The sequence below is a fragment of the Lemur catta genome, chromosome 3, assembly GCF_020740605.2.
Source record: "Lemur catta isolate mLemCat1 chromosome 3, mLemCat1.pri, whole genome shotgun sequence".
Lineage (NCBI taxonomy): Eukaryota > Metazoa > Chordata > Mammalia > Primates > Lemuridae > Lemur > Lemur catta.
Genome location: NC_059130.1, coordinates 16,370,837 through 16,382,902, shown reverse-complemented (window position 1 = coordinate 16,382,902; position 12,066 = coordinate 16,370,837). Strand labels below are relative to the sequence as shown.

The 12,066-nt window shown below is 38.8% G+C and overlaps 1 non-coding gene across 1 annotated transcript; it reads right to left on the bottom strand.

Annotated features, from left to right (window-relative positions):
• Positions 1-11,039: 11,039 nt before the first annotated feature.
• LOC123636327 lies at positions 11,040-11,143 on the bottom strand. The gene has a single exon (XR_006734507.1). It is a non-coding gene; the product is annotated as a small nucleolar RNA U13 (small nucleolar RNA).
• Positions 11,144-12,066: the final 923 nt, after the last annotated feature.

Below are 12,066 nucleotides of genomic sequence, written 5' to 3'. Positions count from 1 at the left end.
GAAATAAATACTTCCTGAGAGTTCCATCACTTAGAGATGACCACTATCAACCTGCAGTTGTGGTTTCAGGGGAATCGCTGGAGAAGTCCTACTTGCAGTTCAGTCTTACTTGAGGGTCCCTGTGGCACCAGCCCTCTCTGGGCCTGGTGGAGGGGGGTTTTCTGTTCACGCTGGGGCCCCGTCCAGCCAGACAGAAGCTCCTGGCTCTTCCTCAGTCAGTTCCCTGCAGGTCTGTGACCTTGTGCCCGTTCTATTCTCTCGCCCCTGTGCTGTAGTCTCTGGCGCTGCGTCCTCCGATTTTCTCTTGAAATCCTTGTTGCTCACAGCTAACAGCCTTCACACAGTGAATGCATGGTCACACGCATGCACTATATCTTCATTTATTCACATAAAGTCATTTCACACTCATTTCACACTCTAATCTATACCATTTGATTTGTGTTAAAGATTCAAATGCTACTTAGTAACTCACAATCTATTAATCTGAATTTCATTTGTAACTTGTAACCTCTGCTTCCTCAGGCTACATGAGTCCAGGAGATGGGGAGAGGAATGGAGGGGACAAAAATAGAATCACTATTCACTGATGTGAATTCACACTATTCACAGTGAATAGTGATTATTCGCTGATATTTTTGGTTTAAAGCACCACACGATATTACAATGTTGTAGTGAACAGTCATCATTTGTTTGGGCTGCTCAGCAAGCAGCATTCCTGTTCTGGTTTCAGGACATCCCCTCTGTGTACAGACTGCTCTTTTCTCATCCCAGAAGCCAAAGGGCGGATTCTTTCTCTCCCAGCTCAAGGACCACGAGGGAACCAGCTTATGACTGCGGTTCAGCCGGTCAGCCGTTACCATCTCACACTTTGGGTATTGCCGGAGTCTTGCTAAGACCCAGAAACAGCTCAGACATTATTTACAGTGGCTGCAGAGGCTTTGAGATTTGGCACGCAGCTGTGCAGGTTTTGAGTATCTGTAGGCTGCAGTGGCCTGTGGCAGCAGAGATGCTACCCTACCCAGATGGGTCCTGAGGAGTGACCTGAATTGTCCCTGCTGGCCATGCTTCATTTCAGACGTGTTTCCGAGCCTGGTTCTCCTGCGTTCTGTTGATTCTGTGAGCTGTCTGATATTCTTCAGAAATATTTCTTTGCAGTTGACACTAGCCAGTATAGTTTAAATAAAGGGCTCTAATTTATACCATTTGGTTTGTGTTAAAGATTCAAATGCTACTTAGTAACTCACAATTTATTAATTTGAATTTCATTTGTAAGTTGTAACCTCTGCTTCCTCAGGGCACATGAGTCTAGGAGAGGGGGAGAAGAATGGAAGGGACAAAAATAGAATCACAACAGTATTGGCCTGGCTCTACCCTTAGCTGCAATAGTCGGGAGCTCAGCTCCTTCCTCCCGAGATCCTCCGCAATCACATTTCTGTGCTTCATGTAGCCCTGCAGTCTCCTCCTGGCCCGGCCCAGAGGTTTGTGGGGCACTGCTCTTGCACAGCCTTTCTTCTTCCAAGGCCCATCTGTCTGTGAGCTGCCTGGCTTGCTGGAATCATATCACTAATCAACTATTAAGCCTGGTTCTTATCTTTGATGAGATCCAGCTATTTCAGCTATTAGCCTGGGCTCTAATCTGGGCCTCAGAAATGTCCATGCGTTCAGTGGTAACCGCATGTCGGATGCCACAATACTTTTCTGGTGCTTGTCAGTTCTACCCATCCCCAGGGAAGTGATTTTCAAGTCTCATGATCTTCCATCGGGTCACATCCAGTATGATCTAAGTACAGGTGAGGAGAAGACTAGAGAGGGAGATGGTCTGGAACTACATCTGCCTATGGTGCTGGAGCAAGTGATAAGCACACAGACCCCTCTGCAAGTGCTGGGAGGAAAGCCAGTGCAGCACAGAAAGGACATGTTGAGGACAATGAGCCCAGAAAAATCCTACCTCGGGCTAGACTGGAAGATCAGAGTGTGGTCTTTTCCAAGCTAGCAGGTCTTGCAATATCTCTAGGAACCCAGCAGCCAGCAATGAACAGGAGTGTAGGTAGGCAGATGGGAAGCAATGTCCTAGACACTCAGCTAAGGTTTGAGACTAAGAATGTAGAAATGAATAGCTCCAGGTTGGGGGTGGGTGGTGTGGCATAGAACTAGGACACATCTGTAGAAAAGTATTTTTCTTAAACCATATCTGTATTTTAGGTGTTCCAAGTCTAAATTTTCTATGGTTAAAAAAGTTTGGGAATTATGGAATTCTAAATCCCTCTCCTGGAGATTCACGATTCACATTACTATATTAAAGATGCTGAGCCCTGCAATTACAAATAAAATAAAACCTGTTATGCAGGTAAATGACATTATTTAGGCAGAAGAGATTTTCTTTTTGAAACAAATTACTTTTTTTTCAAATTCATGAGCATTTAAAGTGGCAGCCAGCTGAGTTATAAAATTACCTTCTAAAAATTATGATTATTTTATAATTATAAGACAGTATCTATAATACATATAAATGGTTTTAAAATGTGCCAATATGTTACCTTAAGAAATAGAATATTTCTGATCCCTTAGAAGTGCCCCTGTGTGTCCTTCCTGGTTCACATTTCTCTCCCCTCTTTAGAGGTAACTTCAACCTGAATTCTACCACTTGTGTGTCCTCAAACTGAAAATTGTTTAGTTTCATCTCTTTTAAATATTGTACCAATTTGGAATCATTCTCCTTATAATCTTCTGTGAGTTGCCTTTTTTTCATTAAACATTATGTTGGTGAGATTCATCTATGTTGATGAGTTCTATAATTAATTCATTTTTAGAGCTGTTTAATATTCAATTGTATGAATGCATCACAAGCTATTTATCCAGTTTCCTATAGAACATTTGGGATACTTCCATTTTTCTCTTTTTGTTATCACCGGTAATGCTGTTGTGAGCATTGTACTTACTCCTGCATGTACAAGCAAGAGTTTCTCTAGATCTGTTTCTCAACGTAGATATTGCTGGGTCATATCACAATGAGTTGCACACATCACCCACTCTACGACAAACTATTTTCCAAAATGGTTGCACCAATCTATACTTCCACCTCTGTTCACATACTGCCAATGCTTGGTTTTTCAGAATTTCTATTTTTTACAACTGAGTGGGTGTGAAAAAATATCTCATTCTGGTTTTAATCTGCATTTCCCTGATTTGTTATTCCCTTGCATGACCTGAGAAAAAGATTATCATTGAAATTAAAATTAATATGATGTAGGTTACTAAAGAGCCTTTGTAGCTGAAAGATAAAAATACAAATAATATAAATCATGTTTCTTTGTTATAGGCAACTCAGATTAACTTCAATAGAAAAAGAATTTGGGGTAAAATATCATAGAAAATATTGTACCTACAGGAAGGCTGTAGGGAAAGGGCCAGAATCGAGGAAGACCGGCAGGACCCACAGTAGGATTCACTCACAGGACCTGCCTGGGTTTGCATCACCAAGTTTACACAGCCCACTGCTGCTGGGGAACATTTAAACACAATACTATTGAATGCTGCCACCCTGAGAGTTCAACTCAATTTCTCTCTCTATTTTATGCCAGGGAATTTTGGCATATCAATTTCATTTATTATAGACCATTGTTGAGTTCAAATTTCAGTCAATCAAGAAAATTGTTAGAGCCATTCCTAACTACTAAAGCTAAATACAGAATCTCAGGAAAGTGTATGTATATTAATAAATTCTGCCTTATCCAAGGCTATGTACATCCTCCTAGGAATCTACTCCTACACATATTTCCTGGATTTCTAATAATACAAATAAGCAGAGAAATGCAATTCTTTTGGTGTGTATAACCCATGTCCTTTTGCATGAGACTTTTACTGGGATCTAATTATAGTTATGAATCTGGAAGTAATAGGTATATAGTGGGGCAAGTCTTAAGGAGTATGGGAATCCCTTGAAAGGCACTGTCTCAGGTGAGGTTATGAGAACAAGAGTTGACTAGTTTTCTTGAAAGGGGAAAAAGTAGGTGCTGTTAGCAAGGGAAGCTCAGAGGATTTGGGGGATTTAGTTTCTTAGATTCTTCCAAATCTACCAAAATGTCTCCATTCAAAGTCTCAGGTTTCTACTTCCCAGTAAAGTCCTAATTTTCACATAAGAGAATTGATGAAGCTATGAATTAAACTTACAGTGTAACTCTACAACACACATGGTGACATTTGAAATCTCAGTTTCAGCCGTATCAGTTCTGTGGCTACAAGAATTAGGGGATGATTTTAGTGCTGCCACAAACACTCCCCAGTCCCCTGACTATGCATTATGCTGAAAGTTTAAATCTTTGAATTTATCATTTTCTTCGTATAAGCTCTCCTGTGTGGTCAGAGATAGCTACACTTCCTCAGTCTTCATAGTCATCATCACTGTCCTAACAGTCAAGCATGTAGCCACTTGGCCTTCCAAAGCCTGGCCCTACGTTCCAAGCAACGACAAGTGATGATCTGAGAAACTGTAACAGCGCTACAAGGCATGGATTTACAGTATCTCATTTTCCACGTGTGATGAGATTATTGTTTCACTCATACTCAAACAGTCAGCAACCCAATCCCAGAATTCCATTCTTGAGTTTCCCGTTCTGCAGGTAATCCTGATGCCAAGTACTGTTATCAGTCAGGATCTAGTTGGGAGTACAGAACTCACTGTAGGTATTTTGAATAAAGGGAATTTAATAAAGGGACTTAGATATGCATGTTTTGGAAGGGCTGATGCGGCAAAGAGGAGAAGGAAAGGTGCTGGAGGAGTAAAGAGGAAGAAGGGGTGATATCTAAAGATTAGAAGCTGCTGATGCCCCTGGATTGGAGCCCATTAGGAGCATCTGCTGTTGTGTTATTGGAGAAACTCTCTCAGTCAGCTCTGGACCCACAAAAAGGTGCTGTCTTGACCAGGGTTGGAACCACAGAAAAGATGTTTCCTTAGCCCAGGCTTTAGGAGTTTGGAATCTTCCTATCTCTGGCGTCACTACAACAACCAGCAACTGCCACACTGTTGGAGCCAAAAGTAGGAAACCTCCCTCTTTATTCACGTCTGATCTTCTAACAGTGACTTCAAGTTCCCATTAATGGAATCTAAAAGGAAGGCAGCTGGCAATGGAAACTGAGAAATGTACTTTGGAGACTTCAAGCTGCAGCGATATAGAACAGTATTAAACAGCAGGTGTGGGCTGAGAAACATGAGTAAATCATGGGCCCATAAGGTGCTTGGCCTATAATGTTCATTCTCATGCTGAATTCGTTAATTTCTATGAAACATTTTATTACTGTGAATTTTGAACATATACAAAAATGGAATAATTTAATGGGCTCCCATGCTTCTATCGGCCACTCAGCAATTATCAACTCATAGACAATCTTGTTTCACTTATATGCTCTCAATTAGCCCCACTTTATTTTGAAGCAAATCCTGTACATCGTATAATAATTTCTCATATCATTAATATCCAGTAGATACTTGAATATCTAACTTTCTTTTAATGTTTTCTCACTCTTTCAACAGTTTGTATGGATCAGGATCCAAATAGAATCCATACATTTGTACTAACTGAAATGTCTTTAAATTTCTTTTTTATTTATATTTTTTCCTCCATAAGCCCTTCCCCTATCACTAAATTTATAAATTTATATGTTTAAGAAGCTGAGTAGTTTGTCCTATAGAGTTTTCCACAGTCTGGATTTTGATCATTGCATCTTCATGGTATAATTTAACTTTTCCTCTGTCTTTGTATTTCAGGAAATTGGTAGATGGGTGGAGAGGCTTGATCAGGTTTAAGTTTGATATTTTTGGAAAGACTATCATGAGTTTTAAAATTTATTTGAAGATTTAAAAATTTGTCTTTTTGCATTGATTTATAACAATTTTGTTGTGCCTAAAGAATGCCATGTGTATATACCCATTTTCTGAAATTTTTGAGGCTTGCTGTATGGCCATGTACATGATAAATTTCCATCAATGTTTCATGAATATATTAAAAGAATACATATTGTCCAAATGTTGAGTTAACATTCTATAGCTATTTATTAGATCACACTTTTAAATTATGTTTTATCGATTATTAATAAAAGGGTGTTAAAATTTCCCATTATGGTAGTGAATTAGAAAATTCCTTTTATGAGTTCTTATAATGTTTGTTTTATATATTCTGAGCTATGTTTTAAGTGAATATAAGATTAGATTTGTTATGCTTTCCTGGTGAATGAGACCTTTTATTATTATATAGTAATTCTCTTTACCCCATTCTTCTATGTCCTTATGTTCCAGTATGTATCTATTCAAAAGAACATGACTGCATTCTTAAATGCCTTGGGTCTGATAGTTTTTGTTTATTTCATTTACATTTAGTGTGATATGTAATATATTTGGATTTATTTTTACTATGTATTTTGTGTCTCCTATTTCCTTAGCTTTTTTTTATCAAACTATGGAAATTCCTTTCTGTTCTTAGTTTGTTCTGAGTATTTATCTTAAAATGAAGTTGTAGTTTTTCAAAGACTTTTCTTGAATCTCTGAGATGATCCCATTATTTTCTTCCTTTGGGTTCTGGGTGCCTGGGTGCCACCTCCCCATGCTATGACCCGGCATCTCTCTCAATGCAGTAAGCTTGGGCAGGTGTTGGTTTCATCTCATTTGTTTTCTATCAAATATTTCTCAGGGATCACGGTTCTTTGTTACCTGACATGCAGTGTCTTGGCAACTTTTTTATCATATAGTTTGTCGTGTTTTTGGTTATTTCAGGAGGGTAAATCTGGTCCCTGTTACTCCATCTTGGTTGGGAGCGGAAATCTACCAGCTTTATTATGGTTGGTATTTACAAAGTATATCTTTTTCACCACTTTGCTTTCAATCTTTCAGTATCCTTAGATTGGATTAGTTAGATTTTGTTACTTCATCTAGTCCAATAGTCTTTATATTTCTCCTTTAACTGGATAATATAGTTTATTTATACTTAATGTTATTATAGATATATTTTAGTTCAAATTTACCACTTGTTTTATGCTTCCTATTTTCCTACAGTATTCTGTTTTTCCTTTTCCCTTTTTACTTTCTTTTGGATTGGGTTTTAAAAATCTTTTCACTTTCACTCTCCACTAACTTGGATGTTACACATTCTATTTCTATTACTTGAGTGATTACCCTTAGAATTATAACATGTGTCCTTAACTTGCCAAAATCTAATATTAATAAGTTTTTTATTTTTGATAAACGTACTTATTTTATATTCTGTCCAATATCTGAAGTTGTTGTGGGTCTAATTTATGCTTTTAGATTGTGAATTAATGCTCATTGGAACTTAGTTGTGAAAATTCTCTGAATTTGCATTTGCTCTACCCATTTTGGGATTATGAGAAACTTGAGACCTCTTTAACCTATTACTGGATTTTTGAAAACATTTCAGATATATGAATTCCATGCATAATCCATCTGAGTTGGTGTCTCTTCCTTTCTTCAGTCCTGAGACTGAGACAGGCAAATTTCCTTCTGCCTCCCTTTGTGAAGTTCTTTTCTCTAGTTCATCCTTTCACTGAGCTTTTGTAGTCTCAGATTCATGCAGGAGTCTCGGATTCACTTCTGACCTTCCGTTGACCCCAGGCCTTTTTGTCCTCCAGGAAAAGCCCATTGAAAAGGAGATTCCAGGTTGCCAATGAGGAACAGGTGTTCTCAGGGCAATTGGCTGCTCAGCACGCACCTCTCCAAAATCAAGTTGATGTTTTGTGTCGTAATTGGCTTATGAGGATTTTCTTTATTGTCATGTTACCTCCGCTATGTTCTACGTGTTTAGAAACATATTTGAAAACATTTCACACAGGTTTCTTGGGTTCTTTGTGCCTCAGTGGTTCTTCAAGATATCTGGTCTGAAATGGTGTCAGGAATGGAAATCAAAGGCTTCGTTTTATTTTCTGCTCAACTGCTAACATCCTCCTGAATACCTTTCTATTAACACAGTTTGGGAGGTGCTGCACTGTGGCAAGCCAGAGTTCAGTTTGATTTAAGGGAGAGCTTTCCGTTAGCGTGTCTGGAAGATGGAATGTGCCGAGGAGGTGGTGAGTTCTCTGGAGGTTTTAGAGTGCAGAAAAGATCTCTTTTGGTAATTTTGGAGAGCAATTTATGCACCATGGACAGAAGAATGGAGAGATAAGAAACATGGCTGTTTGTTAAACAAGTTTTTGTTATTGGTGGTTGTCCTAATGATGTATGTGGTGGTAGAGATGCGATAATATTTGCTGAGATCCTATTATATACGTGGCACATATTACACTAGAAACTTCCAAAAATTTTCTAATTTATCCCTTAGGACAATCTTATTGTGGTAGGTATTGTTATCCCTAATTTATAGATGGTAAAAGTGAGGTTATAAGAAAATAAATTTCCTAAGGTCACATATTAAGTTACTGAGCCAGAGTTAAAATTTTTCAGCTGGTTTGAAAGCCAAGGTGCTTTCCTCTGCACCAGACTGCGGAGAGTCCCTGCAACAGGACAGTGGAGACGGATGAAGCTGCCATAACCATCTCCCAGGGTGGCTGAGCAGATTCTTTCCTGCCCTTGCTTTAAGCTCCTCCCTGTTCCTCTGCTCAATCCTCCACCATTCAGACTTTCAATTGCTGTTTGAAAGAGAGAATTATATACAACCCCAAATCAATTTTGGCTAAAAGAAAGGAGAGCTTCCAAGTACATGCCACTGGGGATCACATAATGGCATCACTTTGATTTTTACCGCAAATGCTTAGGGATAAACACAGTAGTACATATACTATCTTGTTTAGCAATTTAGATATTCTCTGCAAGCTCACTAGGCCCTGTCACCTGCACACACACGGCTGTTTCTTGCGTGGGAGTGATACTCCCACCTTAACAGCCTGCTCTTCCCGAGACAGGTGTTGCTGGAGTGGGGACTTAGGGAGATGTTCCTCACACTGAGGGCAGAGATTTGGGGAGGCAGCTCTTTGAAGGAATTACTCGCAGTGTTGGTGTAATAGAACCTGGCTCCATTTTTGATGTCTGACTGCTGACAGCTTTCTAGCCCACCCTCCTTTTCTCCTTCTTCTCCCATGTGGGCAGGCTTATAAGAAAGCCAGGGTGCTTCCTGCTTTGGGACCAGTGGAAAGTTCAAACCATGCAAGCCCAGGCCCTGACCCCAGCCCCACTCTGTGATCACCATAAAACCCCAACTCCTTTGTCCCTTTTTACTCTATGTCAAGCCATGTTTGACCCTACTTGGAAGTCTATCCTGCTCTTCCCAGAGAGCCTTATATTTGAGCAATAAACCTTTTCATACACTCTTGGCATGTGGGTATATGGCAACATAAGTCTTGACATTTGGCACCAAATTATAGGTGGGGAGAGGTGGCCCGTTCTGCCTCTGTGGGGTAATCACCATTCAGTCATGCATCACTTAGTGATGAGGATACGTTCTGAGAAATGCATCGTTATAGAATTTCATCATCGTATGAACATCATAGAGTACCCTTACGCAAACCTAGATGGCACAGTCTACTACACCCCTAGGCTATATGGTATAGCCTGTTGCTCTTAGGCTACAAACTTATACAACGGGTCACTGTACTGAATACTGTAGGCAACTGTAACACAATGGTAAGTATTTGTGTTTCTAAACATAGAAAAGGCAATTTTTCTACAGTAAAAATACAGTAGAAAAAATTAAAAATGGTACACACGTGTAAGGTACTTACCATGAGTGATGCTTGCAGGCCTGAAAGTTGTTCTGGATGAGTCAGTGAGTGAGTGGTGAGTGAATGTGAAGGCCCTAGAACATTACTGTACACTACTGTAGACTTTATAAACCTTGTACACTTAGGCTATAGTAAATTTAGAAAAAATAAAGTAATTGTGCTATGCAGTTATGATGGCTACAACATCACTAGGAGACTGGAATTTTTCAGCTCTATTATAATCCGATGGGACCATCATCATATATGTATGTGGTCTGTCACCGACCAAAACATCATCATGCTGCACATGACTGTTGGTAAGAGAAAGATTAAGCAAGAGATGATGGGGACCTAGGTGTCTGAGTTCTTGGCTGTCTATGTCAACCACTGACAACACTGAAGTGTTACTGAAGGCAACGTGTATAGAGGGCAAGGCCAGGTAAACGCCCCAGTTTTATCACTATGAGGCTTTGGCACCAAACCTTACCTATTCTAGCATGCCTCGGGGACAACTCCTTTTGTCTGGGCTGGAGGCAGCTCAGTACGAAAAATCAAGAAAGGTTGAGCCCCAAGCCTCATTCTCCTTAAGTCCATACTCAAATGTCATCTGCTTATGAAATTACAGAAAGTAAATTTTAGAATAAAGAATTTTATTTCTTCTTTTCCAGTCTGGATGCTATTTTTTTAGCCTAACTGCATCTGGCTAGTACTCTAGTACAACGTTGAATAGGAGTAGGGAGAGCAGACACCCCTGCCTTGTTCCTGACCTTGTTCCTGAGAAAAACATTCCATTTTTCACCATTACCTATTATGCTAGCTCTAGGTTTCCCACTGATGCCCCTTATCAGGTTTCCGTCTAAGTTTGCTGAGCATTTTTTTTTTTTCATCATGAATGGATATTTTGAAATTTGGCAAATGAAATTTCTGTAACTATTGTGATGATAATCTGATTTTTCTTTCTTTCTTTCTTTCCTTTTTTTTTTTTTTTTGAAACAAGGTCTCCGTCTGTTGCCCAGGCTAGAGTGCAGTGGCATGATCATAGCTCACTGTAACTTCCAGCTCCTGGGCTCAGGCAATCCTTCTGCCTCAGCGTCCCAAGTAGCTGGGACCACACGAATGTACCATCATGCCTGGCTAATTTTTTAAAAATTATTTTTGTAAAGGCGGGATCTCATTATATTTCCCTGGCTGGCTTCAAATTCCTGGCCTCAAACAATCCTCCTGCTTCAGCCACCTAAAGTGCTGGGATTACAGGCATGAGCCACAGTGCCTGGCCTGATTTTTCTTTTAGACTGTTAATATGGTAACTACACTAATTTTGTTTTTCATTTTTTCCCCCATGTTAGACAGGTAATGTGCTGATGTAACAAGAGTTGAAGGAGGTACATCTTACACATCAGTGTGAAAACCCAACCATCACACTTTGATCTTTTCTTAAACTGATATTGCATTTTGAAGATAAATACCACTTGGTCATCGTGTATTAGCCTTTTTATATATTGTTGGATTCAATTTGCTTAAATTTTGTTTAAGGATTTTTGTATTTATATTCATGGTGGAAATTAGTTTGTAGGTTAGTTTTCTTAGAATTACCATCTGGTTTGGGGATCAGGGTAATGCTGGAATAATAGAACGAGCTTAGAACACTCCCTCAAATTTTATTTTGTGGAAGAGTTTATGTAGATAGAATACATATATATTTTTCTTAATTTTTGGTAGAATTCTTTAGTAAAGCTGTTTAAGACCCAGAGTTTTCTTTATAGGAAGGTTTTTAACTACAAACTCAAATTTCCTTCATAAACACGGGGCTATTCAAGCTCTTTTTTCTTGAATGACTTTTGATAGTTTGTATCTTTAAAGGAATTTTCCCATTTTATCTGTTATATTTATTGGCATAAAGTGTTTATAGGACTTGCTAATCTCCTTTTAATGTCGGTAAGATCTATAGTTATGCCCCTTTTCTTATTCGTGATGGTATTAGCAATTTGCTCTCTTTCTCTCTCTCCTGATCAGCTTGTCTAGAAGATTATCACTTTTATTGATATTTTTAAAGAAATAGATCTGGTTTCATTGTTTTTCTCCATTACTTTTCCCATTTTCTATTTCATTGATTTCTTTCCTTATCTTTATTATTACTTCCTTTTGCTTTGGGTTTGCTTTTATTTTCTAGTCTATTAAAGGGGAAACTTAGTCATTGATTTTAAACCTTTCTGTTTTTCTAATATGAAGTTTCAATGCTATAAATTTTCCTGTAAGCCATGCTTTAGCTTTAAATTAAAAAAGAAGAAATTTTGATATGCTGTGTTTTCTTTTCTTTTTTCCAGTCAAAATATTTTCTGATTTCCCCTTGCAATTTAATTTTTGGCC